We start from the raw sequence: 20,971 nt of genomic DNA on the forward strand, positions 1-20,971 counted from the left end.
TTCCTTCGTAAACTGTAGTCACATATAAATGAATTTCACTTAATGGAAGCGTCCTGGATGTCCAGCTGGTGTACGTTGGATGTTGAAGAAAAGGAGAAGGGCTTAGTCACTACATACGTTCCATCAAGGGACACAAAAGCATGGAGTCTTCGTGTCCCTGAAATTTCGTGAATATTTTCGAAGAAATTCATCAGTCGCACCATATTCTGTGTGAGTAACAAATATGAACTCAATCCCTGAGATACTCTTTTTGCCCAATCATAAAGTTGTAATGGTTCCAATTTGATCTGAGAATGGGTGCTGGAGGCTTACTCTTTTGTCAGTCTCTTCACAGTGCCTCCTATACCATCGCATGGGCCTTTACCATGGGTGTGAAAAAAAAAAAAAAAAAAACACTCAGCCTGTATTCCTAAATCTTGATGGTGTAAGCATAAGTTTAGAAACTTCTTACGGTTTATATACTGTGCAGCTGAACCATCCGAAAAGTATAAAATTTTCTCAGGGGCAGTACTATGTTTGCTTCGAAGGAATTCCACAAGCTTCTTCTGAAAAGAGTAGAATCCCACCGTATTGTGCTAAGGACAGTCGTTTTTGTTACATTTTCGGTGATAAATTACGATGGGGTGGACCGTAGCTTGGCTGGTATTTCAGTGAAATGATTGAGTCTCATCTTGTAGAACGAAGTCATAAGTTTTCACGAAGTCACAACAACAGCAAACTCACTTTCAGAAATTTTTCCTTTAACACGGTTGAAAAATAAACGTTGTTGCTTCCCTATGAAGTCATCATAAAGATCATTTAATTTTTGACAAAATAGCTCAATAAATTCTGATGATGGCTTCTGGAGAGTTTGTAATGTACATCTATCAACAGAGAACCACTGACGGAAAGTCACAGTTTCGATTAAGTTTTCCTGTAGGGTGTCTTCCAGCAGAGTTTTGATGACGTCAGTTCCCGGGCAAGAAGAGCAAGTTCCTATAGAACAGTCCTCAGATACAGGTTCACATTTTATGGGGTGTAGGCAGCCCTTGTAAGTTGTTATGAAACCAATGAGTTGATTTTAACGTCCCGTTCAGCAGTGAGGCTATATCAGGGTGGCCACTCATTTGGAATTTCAAAATTCCCTGACTTTTCCAGAAATTTTCCCGGTTTTCCAGAAAATTTCTAGAGAGATCTGAAATTGGTATATCATTGTTTTTCAAAGCTTAAACAGAAGCTACAAGTGAAACGCAATGTGGACTAGAGGATCATTATTAAAAAAAGAATCACAAAAAACACTAGCGAAGATAAATAGTCTAATTTTAATCACTTACTTGCCTAATTTTCAATTCTCCTGTGTGTTTCCACTCCACTGTAACCAACTGCTGCACAGAACGAGAAAAGGAATGTCTATCCCTATCGCTTTCCAATCTCCATACGGTATTGGCTTTTCGTGCAGCATCCTTTGATGTGTACCCAATGTTTACAAACTTGGCTGGCTTTAAGTTTTCGCTATTATTGAAATCAATCTTAACCAATGGCCGGCCTTTTAAAACACTATCTTTCACAAAACGACCTACAACAGACAATACTATGGCCTGGAGCGAGTTGTAAAGGAAAGGAGCTTCTCCCTGAAATTCACGCAGGAAAGGTTCAACAGTTTTTGCTAATGTTGTGAAAAAGCCAAGTTTTGCACCAAGCAGGTTATCATTTGTAAAATGTCTGACAGTATCAAAGCTTCTGCACTGTGGTATTTTCTTCTCATCAACAGCCCACTGTACGTATTTCTTTACGTTCGGTAATATTTCCATCGCCCGGGAAGCAACGTCCGAATTTTCTGTCCATCTAATGTTGCAAAATTTTTTCGGAAACACAGAAAACCCTGTGCATCTTATGTAATCTGCACGATGAGCTGGAACGTCTTTGAATAAATTAGGAATTCTTCTCATTTCCAACCTGTTGCTTGCATGGCAGCTTTAAAAGCACAATTCATAGTATGCAGCCCACAACTTCCAATATCAAGAAGAATTGGATCTGAAGATGAACTTGCAAAATCTTTCTGCAGGTCACTTAAAAATTTGAAGTTAACATATGGGCCATCCATCGAAACTTGAACAATTTTCTTGAGGTCCAAACCTAAGATACCATTCTTGAAACTAACTTGAATGTCTGCTGACGTTGAATGTCCGAGAACACTGAATTTAAATATCTTGCTGACACTTGGTTTCTTTCATTGTCCCAAAACCGAATCGTCAGGTAATCGTAAGGTAACAAAACAACGGAACTGAAGTAAATGAGCACTAATAAAATGCGCTTTTAAGAAATCAGAAAATCTTGTTTGTAGCTGATTTTTTTTAAAAACAGTAGTACATGCAGTAGCGGAATTGGGTGTAAAAACTAGGGGGGAGGGGAATGCCATTACTTCAAATTGGTGGTCAAAAGGTCAAATATCTGTAAAAAAGCATGGCCAATTAATCGTGTGTCGCAAAAAGTACTGCCGCCACTGAGTACAAATGCATGTGGAATCCACACAGTTTTTGATTCCACCTAGAAATACACGCATTAACCAAAATTCCACACATTTTGTGGAATTCGACACACATTCGGAACTCTTCCGGCAGAAATACTCAACTACCGTTCAGCCTTTATATTAATCACGTGGCTACCAAAACGGGATGCAGGGGCGCAGCCCCGAGCGAATTCTGGAAATCGAGCAGCCATCGAACAAAACAAGTGTGTTAATTACAAAATGGTCCCGATTTCGCTCCAGCTCAATTCATGGGCAGCACTAAATGACAAAAGAATATGAAGAAAGTATGCGCAGCCCAAACCAGCAGAGCTAGATAAACGAAACTGGAACGAAGGAGAGATCTGGGGGCGAAGCCCCCAGCGACCAAAGCTATTTTGTATATAAATAAACCGGCTAAATGACTAGGAATACAGCAGAGCGTAAATTTTCCCCCGAGAAAAATTCCCGGTTTTTCATCAAAATTCCCTGACTTTTCCAGAATTAAAAATTTCCCTGACTTTTTCCGGTTTTCCAGGTGAGTGGCCACCCTGTATATGAGACATGGACTTACTGATAAACGTGAAATCTGAACCACATGAGCTTCCGTCGGCAAGCGAACCCATTATGGAAGCATTGGTGAAAGTTTGTAACTTGGCATTTTCTATCATTAACTTCACGTTTTGTTGTGTCCTACAAACGCATACAGTGTGCCTTCCATTAGCTGCAGCTAACACATTTTTTGGGCTAAGCTCTACAAATTTGGAAAACCTTATGCTCATATATATAAATATTTATAAACGCTCTTTAAACACCTGATATAACTCCCGCAAAATTTACAAGAGGCGTTTAGAAATTTTAACTTTCTTCCTACTGCTGTCTCTTACTGAAAGACAGTCTTTTATGCCTGGTATAATCCTAGAAATATCAGCAATTTGGTAGAATTCCTTGACGGCCTGGGCGTTTTGTGGTGGAAGAACTTCACCCAATTCGTTTCTATTATTTCTATCTCGCGATCCCATCACGATCCCAAAATTATATTTTGACCGTATCTTTATAAAGGCCTAACCTACATATAAGATTTTATCACAAATTTAAAATTGCCCATTTTCGAGGAATTCGAATTTTCAAAAATTAATTTTAGAACACTCCTATTGATTTATATATCTAAAAATAAGCTCAAAACAATGGCTTTGCAATGACGTAAGTCTTAGTTCGGTACGTTAATTAGGGGCCGAGATATGTCAAAATAAAGAAGCTAATATATGCAATTTTTGGACCAAAATTCGAAATTTCGAAAACTAATCAACATAAAAGGTTGAAATTTGGTATTTTTCAATCTTGCTATGATATCTTCATGTGCGTAAAAATAATCAAAATCCAAAAATGTGAGGTAAAAATGTGCTTTTTTTGTGCTGATTTCATATGGAATGTCCCAGAAGGGAAACCAAGAAGAGGAAGACCAAGGATAGAATATGTAGATGCAGTTATGAAGAAGAGACCTTATCAAAGTATAAGACAACTCTTCCAAGGGAGAGAAAGATTTTAAAATTACCATGTTGCCTACCAACCTATGGATGAGGTGAGAAATAATAAGATTCCTACCGGAGCTGCTCTTAACAATGACTCAAGTAGAGTGGAAACATTAATAGGAGGCGACATTTTTTTTTTCTTTAATACATGGATTCAATATCCGAAGAATAATTTCATCTTAGCTTTATTCTTCTACTAAAATCGAAAGTAGAAATAGCAGAACTTGGCTTCAATATTGATTCCTGAGTAATAATTGTGAGACACAGCAAGAATCTGTCTTCGATATGGACTCCCCTTAGATTGAATGAGTTAAGTATATGAGTAATTGTTTTCGAGAATATGACTCAAAATTTAAACGCACGAAACTCGGAAACGATTAAATAATTCACACGCATACATAACATGTCAAAGTCTATCACTAGGCCAAGTTCGAGGAATGCAGTTTTCTTTTCGAAAATATGACTCAAAATTTGACCGCCTCTAACTCGGGAAACAAAAGCCTGCATAACATAATATACCGGTACCATATTTTTTATAGTATTTTATAGCAGGTTAAAGAATCATACCAACTTTGATCCTGATAAGATGAGTTTGGTGGAACCAGTACGATACATAATGGCCTTGATTTTTCACCAATCTATCTATCTATCTATTAAAATGCTACAAAAGCAATAAAAAACCCTAAACTCTTACCTCTAACTTTGGATTTCAAAACTTTGATTTACGGTTATATGTGATTTCACGTTTAACCAAGTATGTGTACTTTAGATTAATTATTTAAATACATATTTTTTTATAAAGTTTATGTTTTAAAACTATTGTTCAAAGCCTTTGTATTTTAATAACCCTTCTCCAAAATCAATGCAATTGAATTGTGCTGCCATCTTTGGAGTTCTTTTAAACTACATGTTTGTGGACGTTTATATGTTTTTGGCCAATCCTTTCAACAATGAGATCTCGGAAACTAGAGGCTCTAGGAAGAAGTTTTCACTGATCAATTGCAAATTTTACGTAGATTGTCCAGTTCTAATTGAATATTAAAAAAAAGGCCATTATTTCTTTATTACATTTTTAAGAGTATACTGGAAGTCTTAAAATTTTAAAAAAAACTAGCTGAACCTGCGCTCTCTACACAGCGCATCATTCGCATATGAACTAGGGATGGCCAAAAATTTTCGGATCCGGATATCCCGGATCCAGTGAGATCCGGATCCGGACCTCAGATCCGTATCTCGGATCTGGATCCGAAATTCGGATCTCGGACCTGGATCCGAAATTCGAGTCTCGGATCTGAATCCGAAATTCGAATCTCAGATCTTGATTCGTATCCAAACCTACATCTGAAATTGTGATGATAAAATTGAATATCTAAAATTCGTTAAAACTTTTTTTTTAGGATTCACTGATATAGTAGGTTGCTGTGCTTTTATATGTTTCCATAACACGTTTGTGTTGACTTTGTTCTTTATTTTCTTTTAACCTTGCAATATTTACATGTTGCACTTTCTGTCGAAGTCTCTTTAGTAAATGTTTCCCAGTTCGATTTCTTCCCATTTCAGAGTATAGTGAACTGTCTGAAAACTGATATAAATGGTAACAAATTCTTCTGTTTAGCTCCTCTTCGAAACTTAATGTTAGCTTCACATTGAAAATATTTATTTTATTCTTAGAAAATAAACTTTCTTCTATTCTCATATACAAATGAAATATCTGTTAGATAAGGCCCTTCTAATCGCAGGGATAGTAGACAAAACAAACTCTTTATTAATAGTAGTTTCTGACGCACGAGTTCAACCACCAACAAATGTAATAATGAATATCTTTCACTTCGAAGGTATATACAACAAAAAACAGACTGGTTGGCGTGGAACAACAGTAGATTTTTAAACATACACACGAGAATTTCAGGAGAGCGATATGGTTGTGTTCGTTGTATGACTTTATTACCTAACTTATGGCTTGCCCTTCTGAGGTCGGGAGTTTGTTGAAGGAGTAAATATAAAAGAGATTTCTGTTATTTTTTCTTCACCCTCCTGGCTTCTTTAATCATACATTGCAGGACGTAACCAAAACATATCCATGCATCGTATCATTGAAGCATTTTGTGTTTCGTATATTAAAGTGTTCAAAAATATTTAACATATTCGCATTTGTTCATGTGATCTCAGGTTCAATTCTCGGTGGGAACATACATGAGAAAATTGAAAGCTGAAACAATATGAAAATAGTATATAAAAGTCAGGAAATTGATATTAAAACTTTAGCTATCTATTTCGACTGTAAGGCTGTAGTTAAATTAACCCACACGTTTCGTGAAGATATATTACGTCGTTATTGTTTATTTACTATAAGCTACCAGATACATCCTCAGAGGCCATTTTACACTGTAGTAATCAACAGATGAAAACATTGGAAAAGGAATGAAAGGAAGGTCTTCAGAGCCTTAGATCAAGGTACTAACCTAGCATTTGCCCAGTATAACAGAGGAACAACCCTGGAATATCTTGTCAGGATCGCTGGTCTCCGAATTCGAACCCGGTATTATCCAATTGCGAAGCAAGAATCCTAACAAGTAACCTGAGCTCGCTCCGTATTATTATTATTATTTAATTAACGTAATGTTTTAAAATTAGTGCAAATTAAACCGTACTTTCTTTATTGCTGATGTTATAGTTAATAAGCCTACATGAGACATCAGTCCCCCATTAAGAAAGAATACTAGAACTGGAATTCAGGAAGTGGGGGTGAAGAGATTAATGAGGATGAGGAAACTATGTACGATGCAAAAACTGAGTAATTATGACTTCGTCACAGATATATTCACTTACATACGTCAATTAATATTTCTCTGATACAGTGCACTCTTACTTTCTATAGTGGCAGGAAAATGGCCCGCTTTTGTAAACGAACACATTAAGCACGTGCGTATAGGCGAAATGTCCGTGCAAAGAAACATAGGTAAAACTAGAAAAAAGAATAGGGTAAGCGAGGGGAAAATGATAAACCGCCCTTCAACTTGAAAAAAAAAAGAAAAAGAAAACTAAAAATAACTAAACTTAGAGCTACGAAAGACGCGAGGCGAATTTTATTGAAAAGATTGTTTTTCCTTAGTGATTAGTTGTGCTAACTATGAACATGAATTAAAAAGAAGGTGATGTAGCTAGCTCTGAGTTTCCCAAACTAGTTGAAAAGAAAATATTGGGTAAAATTTAATAATAAAGAAACCATTTTTGATAATTAAAACAAACTAAATTCTTGGCACGACAGTCCTTTGGTTCCTACCAGCGGGCTTACGTTCAAAGTGGGGATGTGTAGTCAACGCATCGACATCCTTAGTCCCTAATGCTGGCTTTCTAGATTGGAGTCCGCTACCTCTTACTTAAGAAAACTCCCCAATTGTCCTCACGATGCTGGGTCAACACCGAAATTGTTGAGTGCCTCTCCGGGAATTGAAACCATGACCACGGGCACCTGAGGCACGCTCTCTGTCTTCTATAGACGAAAAGCTATAGTTACCCACATTGTCTAATACAGAAATAAGTTCTGATACTCTAATAGCTGCTGATGGGATAGTCAAGGTTCACCGAAGCATGATCCCAAACCCAAACTGAGATATTGATGTCACTGGAATGCCTGAAAAGTCATTGTGGGTAAGTGAATTGCCCACTTGTCAGGATGAAGGGCGATGGTGATGTGAAATGCGGGGCTGTCAGAGGTACTACTTATGATAATTGAATTTATAATATTCTATGTTGCCATAAACCCTCTTCAGGAACAAAACTGTTAATCTTAGCTTTGAAAATGTTACATAAGGAGTTTTATTGCTATCATTAGGTTGCATTAGGAATTATCGGATTTATTTTAACGCTTAGCTTTTACATCTCTTCTGATTTACGAATATTTAAATCGCGATTATCCCCTTAAGGTCAATTAGTGATATTTTAAATCATTTCGAACCAACTTTATATATGGTTAGTCTTGTTATATGGGAATAATTGAGACCAGAAGCAGTCTACAGGCTAAGTCCAAAAGAATCTTGGCCGACCTCCTGATAAACCACGTCTTTCAGCAAGGTGAATTGTGGCAATCCGATACCCATATGAGGAAATCTTCGGTTCAGTGTGAAAGCTTCCATAAGAACCAGCACTCTAATCAGTGAAATGTGCTTTGCTAATTTTTATTCAATGTGGAAGTACCTAACTTTATTGCTAAAAAAGAAAAGGCATTTATTTCAAACAAGTCGCCATTACAGTTTTCGTATTTGAACACAACACTCATGAAAAGTCATGTTAAAGCGCAACTTGCCCCTGAAAAAGAATATTTATCTGTTTTTAGTTTCTCGTGTTCCCCAAAGTACCGGTACATACCGAATTAGTGCTCGCCTTCCGCTCGCATTACCTAGGTAAAACGGCTACGATCTTGGTACTAGCACTTGTTTCGGTGTCCAGATCTCAAATATTTATCTTTCAGCCTGATTCTATGTATGAATCCGAAATTTTAAATCTAGATAAGGAGCACCAAAATTCATAGTTTATTCTCGGTGCTCATATTGTGATTTACTAAATAATTATTAAATCTAATTGTAAGGTATACATTTGATTTTTAGAGCAGACTGAGCAAGATAAATATACGTAAAAACTAGTCAATACTTGTCTAAACTGTTTGTTTTCTTAACTATCAATGAAATAGGTGTATTGAGGAATTTTAAATATTCGAGTTTTGTATTCCGGTTTCAAATATAAATATGTGTGTACTTCATCTCGGTCCTGCAACCGGGTGGACCTAGATTCGACATTCGAATTCTCATCCGGGTTAAATCAGATTATTTTTTTAGTAAGGCAAGCATTTGATCTTTAGTGTAGAATGAAGGAGACAAATAGACTTGTCAAAATCCGTCTTAATTTTCTGTTTTCTTCTTAACTGTCAGGACTTCGTGAAATTACTTTCGGTGAATTTTTGATATTCAAGTTTATCACAATTTGGGTGGGATGTGGGTTTGGATAAGAATCAAGATCTAAGATCCGGATTTCGGATGCAGATCCGAATTTCGAACCCAGATCCGACATCCGAATCCAGATCCAAGATCCGGATTCAGATCCGAGATTTGAGATCCGGATCCACATCCGAGATCCGGATCCAGATCCGAAATCCGAGATCCGAATCCAGATCCGAGATCCGGATCCAGATCCGAAGGATCCGGACCCAATCAGATCCGGCCATCCCTAATATGAACATGAATCTCCTTGTCATTCCTCACAACATCTGTACATGTCCCTTTACAGACAAAAGTTAAAGACGTCGTGATAAAAATCGGAAAAGAATACTATAAAAGGGAGATTTTTCGATTATTTTTTTAACATCTCGGACCGTTTGTAAGATTTCAGCCTACTTCCGGTTGAAGTTTCCAATTCACGTATGGTAAGTGTATTCTTTCTTCTTGCGTGCAGCATGTAATAAGCAAATGCATTACATACACAATTAATTATGTCAGTTATATATGTTTTCATTGGGCAAAACACTCCAAAGAAAAAGATTCATCTTAGACTGGAGAAATGGTATCCTTCCTTTTTCATTACTATTTGGTCATGAAACAAACGCCTGAGACATATACAACCCCAATACACAATTATGTGGTGTTGGAATGTATAATGCGTAGGATATGATGCTTTAGTTTTTTTTTTTTTTTAATTTGAACACTTCCAGTGTAGCTGTAAAAATTTAATAAACAAATAATGGGTATATTTTTTAAATATTCAATTAGAACTGGACAATCTACGCAAAATTTGCAATCGATCAGTGAAAACGTCATCTTTTTAGAGCCTGTAGTTCCCGAGATCTCATTGTCGAAAGGATTGACCACAAACATATAAACGTCCAACTCGGAAGATGGCAGCACAATTCACGTGCATTGATTTTAGAGAAGGCTTATTAAAATACAAAGGCTTTGAACAATAATTTTAAAACATAAACTTTAGAAAAAAGATGAATTTAAGTAATTTATTTAAAGTACACACACTTAAAATGTTTGTCTCTGTTAAACGTGAAATCACATATAACCGTAAATGAAATATTTGAAAGCTAAAGTTATGGGTTGGAGCTGAGGCGCTTTTATTGCAATTGTAGCATTATAATAGATAGGTGAAAAGGTGAAGCATCATATCCTACGCATTATACATTCCAACACCACATAATTGTACATAGGCGTTACATATCCCTCAGGTGTTTGTTTCATGGCCAAATTATAATGAAAAACACAGGATAACCATTCCCTCAGTCAAAGTTGACCCTTATTGTGTGGAGTGTTTTGCCCAATGAACAGCATATACCACTGACATTATAACCAATTGTGTGTATAATGTAGGGGTAAAAGTGAATCTCAAAAGGTGGGGGAACGGTAGGTAGCGGCATGACATCACGCCGTTCCCCCTGCCTATCTTTGCTCATTGTAATTTTGTAGAACCTGGGGGGACACCGTACATATTTCTTCGAGGCGGGGGAACGGCGTCCCCTCGCGTCCCCCCTCACTTTTACCCCCTGGTGTAATGTATTTGCTTATTACATACTGCATGCAAGAAAAAACACTGATCATACATGAATTAAAAACTCCAACCGGAAGTACGTTCAAATCTTGCAACAAGTGCGAGATATTGAAAAAAATATAGAAAAAAATCTACCCTTTACGGTATCTCTTGCCGATTTTTATCAAGACGTCTTTCACTTGTGTCTGTAAAGGGATATGTACAGATGTGAGGAATAACAAGGAGATTCATGCTCACATGTGATAATGCGCTGTGTAAAGAGCGCAGGTTCAGCTAATATATCTTAACTATATATAAAACTACATGAGCTGACATAAATTATTGAGCACTTTCTCTAGGGCTACAATAATTAAATTTGGCATGATTGTAGCTTTCCGGAACTAACCCACAGGAAAATTACCAAAAGTGAATATTTTTAATTTTTAGGGAGTCTAAAGTGGGGATGAAAATTTTCCCCATGTTATTTAAATGGGCCTTTTTTTTGACCTATAATCTCATGTTTTAGGTACTTAGAATTGGAATTAAAATTTGAAATTCGGTATGCTTGTACGTTTTCGTTAGCGTTACCTAAGTGAATTATCAGAAATAAAAATTAACAATCGTAGAGTGGTTTTATGGGGAACTGAAAAATCTTTCACTTGTTATTTATATGGGACGTCTTCTACACTCCAAAAGGTTTAAGTACTTCCGGCAGGATTAGAATGATGAAATTTGGCATGATTGTAGCCTTCCGGGACTAACCCACAGGAAAATTGCCAAAAGTGAATATTTTAAATATTTTAGGGATCTAAAGGTGGATGAAAAAATTCCCATGCTATTTAAATGGGCGTTTTCTTGGAATACAAAATCTTAACTATTAGATAGTTGATAATAGGAAAAGAAACGATATAATTGTGGATTCAAGAGGTGGGAGGCCGTAGGCCGAGCAAAGACAGTGTGTGGGGCGAAGCCCCCGGATAGGCAAATTCAGGAAATATGAGGAGCAAGTTCACGAAATTTAATGTTGATGCAAAGGCCGATAGATAAGAAATGCGAGGCCGTAGGCCGAGCAAATCCAGGGGTCTGGGGGCGGAGCCAAACGCTAGTCTTCTCTATAAAATTAATTTATATTAATACTTTTGACCTATATTAGAAATACAAAATAACATCAAACTACAAGTTATTTAAAATAACTGTACAAAATCAGTCTCATTTGTGAAAATAGATTACTTTTTAATCAGTCACTTTTTATTATTACTAAAGTATGTTTTGATATCGGTCACTTTCGACTATTTTTATAAGTGATCCGGGTCGCTTAGATGAACAGTGATACTTTCGATCCCGTTTAAATCCAAATTAAAACCCGTAACTTGGGGAGTGGGAGGAAGAGATATTTAGAAATCATCGAAAATGACAGATATTAGTGCTGAATCCACATTTTTTGAGGGGCGCTGAGATGAAAGGTGACAGTTCCGATGCCATGGCCCGCAACATGGGGGAGGCGGAAATATATATATATGATCAAATATGGCCGATATTGGTGTTGAATCTATAGTCCTTGCGGTCGCCGAGATGAACAGTGACACTTCTGATGCTGTTTAATTCGATTTTCAGCCCCGACACTTGGGGAATGAGGAGGGTGGCATACATTAAAATGAGCAATATTTGTGTGGAATCCATAATTTTCGGGTTCAGCAAGATGAACTGTGATACGATGCAACATAGATCCAAATTCAGCTATACAACATACAAAAATGTGCATTTAAATTATTTATTTCAACTCAGCGAAGCAGGTAATATATGCTAGTAAATAAATAAACATGAAAAGGGAGCACGTAATTTCACGGATAAATTGACAAAATGATTTGCATATGTTATCGGAAATACTATTCCATAATGAAATTAGATTCTTCTTAGTTCTATAGTAGAAATAAACTGCTCTTAGCAAGTATTGAACACACTAAAACAGAAAAGAAACAATCTCCGTTAAAAAAATGGATCTATATTTTCTGCAATTACTGGTTCCAAATATAATCACAAAACATCAGTTGCTTGCTTATTCACTGAAGTTTAGTACCTCTTTTCAGCACTAGGGCTATCTGAGACGTGGACCTATAGAGCCTCCTCATAGCTATATGGATACTGTACGCGTCTTTGGCGCAGGTGAACCGGGTTAGATTCTCGGTGGGAGCTTATGTGATTCAGATTCCACATTAAGCTATAGGTCCACGCCTCACACAGCCTCGCTGCTGAAAGAAAATCTAAACTCTAATCAACCAATGTAGACCTATAGTTTAAGGTGGAATCCGAATCACCGTAATATCTTCGAATTTCAATGCTCTACCGCTGAGAATTGAAGCCGGAACGCTGTTCACTAAGGTAGCGTGCACTAGCCACCAAGTAAGCACGTGGGCCGCAGCAAATTAATCTCACCTATGTAACTCTGATGGTCTTAGACTCAAATAAGGAAGGGAAAGCTGACATCTGTACTCCATTGAAAGCGGGACTCATGTTCAGAGATTCGAATCATCACCTGGATTTGAATCCATGGCAATCTATTCCTACCAAGAATTTAACTAGGGACCATGCTCACCAGTCACTTGACCACGAAGAGGCATGGTGATGAAGTAAACAAGAATCTTCAAGTTTAATTATAGTATTGTTAATGATACGTCAATCATGATAGAGGCCGGATTGACAACAACATTATTCACGATTACCATAGGATAGAGTTGAATTGATTCACCCTGAGTTATGACAGAAAGTGAAGTATAAAGATTACATTGGGTTAAGAAGAACTTATTCCAAACGTACCCAAAAATTACGCAATTGTGAACGTTCTTTGTAAAAACTTATTGCCTCCCTCAGCATATATACCTGCATTTTCAGGAAATTAACGTAGTCTGTGGAACTATACCTCGTTGATTACCTTTCTTACTTCCAGTAGTTTTCCATAAAATTTCTCTTGTACATAAATATTCTTCTTCATGAGCAATAAATCAGGTATATAAAATAACAGCTAGTGCTCATGAAGAAGAATATTTCAGTGAAGATAAACTAAAGAAATGATACTAACTGGGGCGTGTATTGCAAAGTCAACCTAAAAAGATGACAGTTTATAATTTCGAATTGAGATTTGGAGATGAAACAACTTTTTGAGATTATTTTGGGGGTAATTTCTAGAGGCGACTGAAGATGCAATGCAAACGATCTAAGGCAAATTTGGAGTTCAGCTTCGAGACCATCAATGAACTCCCTTGTGCCTACATGATTAGGTTGCGCTCCTTTAATGCGGGAGACCCGGATTCGATTCCCAGTGGAAGCTTATGTGGCTTGGATCCCACGTAAAACTGTAATTCCAGTCTCATGTAGGCACGGTGCTCAACGGGACGCTAAACTCCAAATCAACCAACCAACGAATCGGATCCAATGCGAAGGGCAGGAATGCGTACACAAAAGTCCACCGGAGGTAGGACTTTCTGACCTTTGACCTTAATAGGATCACATTCAGAAACTGGGACCTATTCCAATTGATTCCTTGCATGGAATTAAGCAGAAACCTTTCAGAAAAAAAAAAAAAACTGAATAAAAGTAACCCTGATAAGTCCGCCTTTACCCGTATTCTTATCACTGAACAATTATTTTTAGTTGTGTCTCCAAATTTAACTAATCATTATTTCCATTTTGGTGCTATCCATTTGAATCAGGACTAACTACTTTTTATTATTAATACAGTTTAAGACTTAATTCAGAACCCTGGAAATGTTGATGATTGTATGTTAGCAGAACAATTTAAAATAAGCGAGCAATATGGAAAAACGCAGTCTGGTTAGAAGAGTATAACATTACATTAGTTTTCTTCAACATATTCACTATTCAAATTGAGGCACTTGTCATAACATTTTAGAGGGTTTGAAATTCCTTCTGAGAAAAAAAGAAAGAAAAGAAAAGAAATCTCTCACTTGGGAATGAAGACACCCGTTGACAACGTTGTGGAAGCGGCGCGACGCATGCCGCTGTTTCATAGGTGCTGGAAGAAGTGGTAATCGCTCTTTGCCGAATCTAGGCTATAGGGAGGATGATAAAAAACATCTTGCCACATCGCGTTTGTCAATTCGTTCACCTTTAAACATGCGATGCCATTCACGTACGGCACCTTGACTCATCAAGTTTGATCCGTAAACACCACACTGTTCGCGATAAATCGCAGCTGCCGAAAGTATTTCCGCACTCAGAAATCGTATCCCCGAACGCACTTTACATTTGGCGAGTCTTCTATTGAAGCGTTCTTTTCTCCACTGTTATAACGGAAGAGTGAACTGCAACATTACCTTCTCCTTCCACTGCTCACAGTTTACTGAACCACTGCACAGCCACAGGACAGACGTATCCCTTCCCGGCCATTTCTCGCACATGCGCAAACGGAGGATTGCTTCCGAATTGCCTGGTAGTACTGTATATATTTTACACAAGAAAACTAATTTACTTGTGTTGTTCATAAACTTCTGATTCTTGTCTGACGCTTAACCTTTCCTCAGTAACTTACTTTCTAATGTAGAGAATGAAACCTTTCAGTTTAACGTGACACCATTATGTCCTTTAGACTAAGGGAGGCAATCATTAAATCAAGTGTACGATGATGGAAGAACTGATGGAATGAGAATGTAGGAGGACACGGGAATACCCCGAGACCTGTCCACCACGAAATTACTTGGCCGGGGTTCGAACCAGGAACCCTACACATCACAGGTAAGTGATCTACCACCGTGTATCACTATCTAATGTAGGAATACAGCATTTCTCTTTTCCTAACACTACTAATAGTGATAAAAAAGGGGGAGGGTCTCAGAGTTCAAGATGTCTTAGTAGGCTACGACATTGTTAAAACAAAGAATTAAATGAAAACATTTTTTCATCCTCATTATGAAAGGAGGAATATTTCAGTCAACATATAGGTTATCTTCCTCATGAAGAAAAAGCTTCTCAAACTGGAATATTTCATTCAATGATCTTATTATAAGATTGAAAACTAAGACTATGCAATTCCTCCTTATGGTACTACTCAATTTATAATACAATTTAATATGGATTTTCTTTTATTTTGTATAGGATTATCCATTAATTAGTAGAAACTTAACTATAACTCTTATAGCTTTCCAGTTACATGTGCCATGATGTACTGATATGGAAAAAGGCACATACCGAAAAAATAAATTAATTTCTGGCAGGGTTGGCTGGTTTAAGCCAAGGTGGTTTAAACCAGCGTTTTTTTTCTTCAGTTTAAACCAAAAAAAGTTTCATCTGCTTTTCACACCTTTCAATCAAGGCGTCCCATGTTCAATTCTTAGTCGAGCCACAACCCTTAGCTTTCAAGAGTAAACCAAGTAGCGCGGTTCAAGCGAAAGTCTTCTTCTTACCTCGGTATTACGTAAGGATTTTAAACCTAAACACACGAAACGAAACCAAATTATATATTTCTACTTGCCTGAATGTTTGTTTCATGTAAAGAAGCCAAGGTTGCTTTAAATATATTGATAGAAATTGGCAAAATTTACCGACTGCCTGCGTAGCTTCCAACATTGCCTTGGTTTTAATTTTAATGAATGATATCTACATACTAAATTTGTAATTTAATACCTCAGTTTTAGCGTACTGATTATGATACCTTGACCTTAAAATCTTACATTCAAAGCAATACCGGGATTTTCTCATTATTGCTTTGCATTTAAAGTAAATAGCAAGATTTTCCCAATGGCTAAGGCGGGAATTTCCCGATTTATATATAATTCTGTATAGTGGTTTTCACTTGTGCAACTGTTTACTTTTTGTTCACCTGGAATTACTCTTGACAATTATATTAACAAGTATGTAAAGATCAGTACAACGTATTTTTATCAGGAGTCTTTTGTGAAAGAGTCGGCAGACTCATCGCATTTGTTGCCAATTAGTCTCAGTTTCGAGTCCAAATGGAGAACAGTTTTTCTCGAATGTAATCCGAGAAGTGGTTTGGATTGGGCTTTTAGCTTATGTGACCTCTTCCAGCATAACCCCGTTGTTGCATAATAACACTCGGTCCATATGTAATATAAATACATAGAGCAAATTATCTAAACCAAAAAACCGGGTTTTTTGTTATTTTTTTTTCAATAAAAACCGTGGTTTTTGCCAACCCTGATTTCTGGAGAAAGGTTACTGAATGATGTTGAAAAAGAACAGAAGTCAGGTAACGACTTTTGGGTTTCGGGTAGAAGAACGATAAATTTCGAAAAAGTATTTATTCAGACTTAACAACTTCAAAATGTATTACTACGCAAAAGTAGGTGAGTACCTAATTTCTGTATTCTTACATATTTTGAAATTAGGTATCTCCACGGAATTTCAGCATATAATGGGGTCTGTCAAGATTAAATTTTAAAAGCTTTTGACAATATACCATCACATGTTTAAAGAGTGTAACAAATATACGTTTACTCAAAACTTCCAACCAGCAGATTTAGCGGGTAGAGGGATACCGTGAAATAAAATCGTATTAGATGTTAGAGCTTCGGAAACAATTGTTGATGTCCAACAAAAAATTAAATAAGATGGTACCCTGTGGGTTAAGTTAAGTGAGTACCTTAGTACAATTTTGATCGAAAGATCAGTTCAGTTCTAAGTTTTCTTCGAGCAGTTCCAAGCGTTCATTGAGTTGTGTAAAAGAGTGAAAATTCCCTGTCAATATCTAATATAGCAACCGAGATACAAGAAATTATATATTTTATGACCGTCATAAAAATAGAGACCTAAATTGATTTGTACTTTTGGGTCTTTCCTATAAAGAGAACAAATTTTAGAAAACTACTATATGTACCTTAATAGACAATCAAATAGGCGTTCTGCAGTTGCGTATGATGTATCTCTATGGGCTAAGTGAGTACCACAGTATAATTTGTATACAAGGACTACTTCAGTATCGAATGTTCTTCATAACAGTGTAAAGAACACATGCAACTGAGTAATATAATAAAACCTCTATCTCAATATCTAGCATAGCAAACCAAATATTAAAAAATATATTTTTGATGACGTTATAAATAAAGAGACCCTTATGGATTTCGACATCAGGGTCTATCCTATGAGGAAGAAAAATTTCAAAATTAATAATAATAATAATAACATATTTACCTTACTTAAAGAGTCTGGTGGGAATCAGTAACATTCTTTGCAATATTTTAGAGACATACATTTCAAAATATTTAAAAATGCATAAATTAGGTACCCAAGGGCGCCAAGGGGCCGGCCCCTCCAAAGCTCATGTGGGCCCCCTAATTTTATTTAGGAATATACAATATTTGGCATAATTTGAATGCAATTTGTATTAAAATCCTCATATATGCCTTCTGCACATGAATGGGCCCCCCAAATTTAGAGAAATCAGCGCCCTTGTAGGCACCCCACAGTATCCCCGAAGCTCATTGAGGTACCAACCTACTTTTGCGTAGTAATACATCTTGAGTTGTTAAGCCTGAATAAAATGCTTTCTCGAAATTTATCGTTCTTCTACACGAAACCTAAAAGACCATACGTACGACCAAAAACACATTCAAATAGATGATCAAGGGTACCTACAACCTCATCGCACAAACAATTGTAAATATTTTTCTTACAGATCTGAATAACTTGGTTGGTGTAAGTACTGCACCAAACAGTATTCTGTAATAAGTACGGTAATCGTGCAGGTAATGTTTTGGCACACCACTCGAGATAATCGTTTTCCTTCTTATTGATCTCCAAAAGATCTGCGCTGAGCGACATGACGTTAACCCTATTTAGCACAGAAAAAGTTCAAGGAGGCTACCAGAAGTAATAGTTGAAAAATTAAAATTCTTCTGCGATTTGCGTAGAAAAATACAGCGGCGCCCAAATGATATAAAATATAGCATAGAAACTACAGTGCGTAAAACATAAACCAAACTACGCTAGGTATTCACTAAATTTAAGAATTCTACCTAAACGAGTTAGGGCGGGGCGAAGCAGATGGACCAGCGCGACAGCGGGAGGGTGCGCCCGAAGTGACCAGGTGAATCAGTGACGATGGGCATACGCGAATGCGAGGGTAGTGAAAACAATTGGGTTTTGGCAATGATACGAGTTTCAATAGCATTTGTCATGGCTTCATACTAAAAACGTTCCACTTGTAAATATAAAATATAGCTCCTGTACACTACGCAGAAATAAACAGCCAGTGGAAAATCGTATATAATACAGTCATCTGTCATATGCACTCACTTATTTTATTCGTCTTAAAGCACTTCTTACGATGTTACACTAGTAACTCTTGCAACAATTCCGCTGCAATGTTTATTTGGATACTTTCTTCACTTTTCTCATAATCACAGCATGTCTCGTTCATTCGACTACCAGTTTGCTAGGGCGACCTCTCTGCCTCATGGATTCTATCCTGTCTTCGTTCTTCTAACGTCATATGATGTCAGCAACTGTATTTCGAGGTATTTTCAAGAGACTAGCAATACTAAACCTATTGGAATCCCTCTTTTCGTGACGAATAATGACCAGCTGCCGCTGCCCAGACGTTGTGCTGTGTCTGTTTCTCCCCATCATAAGTGTTGCACTGCAAAGCAGATACCCATTTGCACTCTCTAATACGAAGACAGAACATGAGTTGTATATACAATGTTCCCTCTCTCAGTTCTGTTGTTCCCTAAACCCAAGAATTAAAATGGCATGATACGAGTATGAAGGAAGTCTATAGAAATAGAGTACTTAGGCATAGTTTGCATTTACAACTTTTGGGCATTATAAAATATTACACGAAGCACGATAGTTCATTCATGTCATCGGTTACTAATTCCTACGTATATACATTAATGCGTCTGTCTATCTTTTCATGTAGAGTATTGAATTTTACCTGTGAACTTTCCAAATGTGGTGTGCAAAACTTTACCAGCACATAAGTAATAATTTCTATTCATCAACTAGTTATGAAATCCCTTGCTTCTAGATTTATCTAGATATACGCCTATTATTCCCTTGCCACCCTGCCATGTCAATTGAGTAATAATTATCTAAGATTTAATATTAGCTCTAACAAAGCATTTTAATACAACATGATTTACCTTCTCTATATAGACTGTTTTTGTAGCAACCTCGTGTAGTACCACTCCTGTCGCATCCACATGCTTATGACATTTGAACCACAAAACATAAACAAACCAGTTCAATGTAGCCAGCTGGTCAGAATATATAATCATGTGTACCACTTTAATATTATTGCATATGCCGAAATATTACCAAATTTTTGCTTCTTATCAAGACGAAACAGACAGAAGCACTTATTTGCAACTATATTAATAAAATAAATCATTACCAAATAAGATTATATGAAAGAAGTTGAAAGGACTTATCCATACAGAAGCAAAAGACATCAAAATTCTCAGGGCCTCTTTCCGATAGGATTTAAATCAACGGATAGCAAAACCAGAGTTTTAGCTTGCGACAATGGCTATAGCATTTTATAATTGATTTCTTCGTTACGCGCAGCAATCTTTGCGAAGATTGGTACGGATTAACGCAATTACTATCGAACTTCGCAAACTTTGCGAATCGAAATGAAACGCAGAAACACAAAAGCAACTGTTAGAACCATGGGCGGCGATTAGGGGGGTCAAAGGGGGGCAGTTGCCATCCCACTTCTTTGAAGTGACCCATTAATATTCCTTACTATTAAAAAGAAGAAAAGACATTTTAGGTACTATCAATTTTAGTACCTATATAAATGTTATATTATATGGCATTAGTTTTTTTCCTATGGACCAGTAATACATACAATAACTTTACATTCCCAAATGAAACTATATATATATATATATATAAGTTACATCAAGGTGACCAGAACTTTTACTTTCAAAAACGGGACGCATACGAATCGGCGACGGGGAAAGGGGGTGACTTCCACATTGCATTTTGGGACTCAGCAGTGTTTTCAATTTACAAAATACACAAGTAAGAATGGTAACACAGCGTTTCTAACTTAAGTACTACCCAAAAATACTTTAAGTTACTTCAACACTCAGAATTCCCGCTCAATTCCCACTTGAACCACAGAACACTAAATTCTCATTTGAATATTCAGAAGTTCTAGACACGGCTGAACCTTCCCAATGAGTGTTGGTACGGAAGAGTGTAGAATTTGCATTGACCATTTATATTTTGAATAATAATTACGGGATACGTGGGTCATGTTTGCTTAAAAACGGGACATTTAGGCGTCCCGTTTGAGAATCAGAAAAAAAACGGGACAACGGTTGAAAATAAGGGACTGTCCCGGCTAAAACGGGACGTCTGGTCACCTTGATATATATATATATATATATATATATATATATATAGTTTCATTTGGAAATGTAAAGTTATTGTATGTATTACTGGTCCATAG

General features: G+C 36.8%; 1 protein-coding gene across 2 annotated transcripts in view; it reads right to left on the reverse strand.

Moving 5' to 3' along the window:
- The window catches only part of LOC145688447 (uncharacterized), a 97,060-nt gene extending 77,278 nt beyond the window's left edge, over nt 1–19,782 (reverse strand). The window contains exon 1 of one of the 2 annotated variants that reach the window (XM_081762682.1): nt 19,653–19,782. The gene's annotated coding sequence lies outside the window, so the exon portion shown is untranslated. The remainder of the gene's footprint in view (nt 1–19,652) is intronic. The other variant, XM_081762683.1, reaches the window with a different exon arrangement.
- Nucleotides 19,783–20,971: the final 1,189 nt, after the last annotated feature.

Source organism: Thermobia domestica, chromosome 6 (genome assembly GCF_964235325.1).
Source record: "Thermobia domestica chromosome 6, izTheDome1.hap1.1, whole genome shotgun sequence".
NCBI lineage: Eukaryota > Metazoa > Arthropoda > Insecta > Zygentoma > Lepismatidae > Thermobia > Thermobia domestica.